The following is a 1,352-nucleotide window of genomic DNA, read 5'->3' as shown; positions in this document are numbered from 1 at the left end:
TATTGTCATGCCTTACACAATCCAATATATCCATTCACATACAAATCTGTTGCTCAATCCCACTGAGAGAAGTTATACAATCATCAATGCTATAAGCTCCCACCCCTACCCCTCAGGGAACCATTACTCCTGTTACTGTTACTGTTTCTGCATGGTTATCTATCCTCACTTTACTGTACAAAACAATCTTAAATATACACATGAACATACACAAATCTAGCATGATTAATGAGGTAAAACAAATAACAGCCTTAATAGTAACAGGAGGAAATATTAAAGAAGTAGCTGATAATTATGTAGTTCATCCATGCCATACTGCACCCTAGACTTGTTATCCTTTCCATGTGGATCTTCTGAGAGGGACTGTTCAATTACCTTGCAAGCGATATTTGGTTCTCTATTGCATCCATGCCTTTTCACATCAATTTGGTTGTGTGTTTTTGAGCTTCTGATACCTCTTCCCCATTGACATTTCATAATCACACAGGCTGGTGTACTTCTTCCATGTGGGCTTTGTTGCTTTCCTGCTAGATGGCTGCTTGTTTAGTTTTGAGCCTTTAAGACCCCAGACACGGTATCCTTTGATAGCTGGGAACTATCAGCTTTCTTCTGCATATTTGCTTATGCACCCATTTTGTCTTCAGTGATTGTGTCAGAAAGGTGAATATCATACAATGGCAGATTATTAGAACAAACCGTTTCTGGACTGAGACAGGATTTAAGTTGAAGCCCTTGAATGTGTATATATATATATATATACACACACAGTCAAGGAAGCAGATGAAATTATATATATAATTTTCCCTCTTACCCCTCCTACACCACAGTTATGTTTACCCATCATTCACATTTCAGTTATTCCTCTTAGTCTCAATTCAATTGTTCATAAACATCAAGAAAAGCTACCCACTCCTCGCCATCAATTTTAGAACACTATTCTCCTATACCCATCATTATTGGTTCTCTGCTCTCCTTCCCCCAAATCCACTCCCCATCCCTAGACACCCAGGAGCTTTTGGTCCAGTCTCTGTCTCCATAAGATCGCCTATCCTTGATTACTTGTAAAAGTAAATGTCAAAAAGATATACAAATAGTCACGAGTTTAATAAGAGTAATGACATAAAGCAGAGAACAACCTCTGAGATAGTTTATTGGGCCAGCCTGGCTGATAAACGCAGGTGGGATTGACTGAAGGGCAGAGAGATAAATGGCTTGGTGAGCCAAATTAAGATTGGCTTGGTGAGCCTTGCCTTTCTTGTCTCTTGCTCTGTGATCATCGGACCAGTGTGCAGCTGCCTTGCTTGTTCTGTGCCTCAATTTAAAGGCTACACTGCCTGTGGGACGCCTAGCCT

The sequence above is a fragment of the Echinops telfairi genome, unplaced genomic scaffold (assembly GCF_000313985.2).
Source record: "Echinops telfairi isolate 266 unplaced genomic scaffold, ASM31398v2 ScPeMD7_49;HRSCAF=173, whole genome shotgun sequence".
Taxonomy (NCBI): Eukaryota; Metazoa; Chordata; class Mammalia; order Afrosoricida; family Tenrecidae; genus Echinops; species Echinops telfairi.
The sequence above is the reverse complement of the archived record's forward strand: the minus strand, read 5'-3'. Positions refer to the sequence as shown.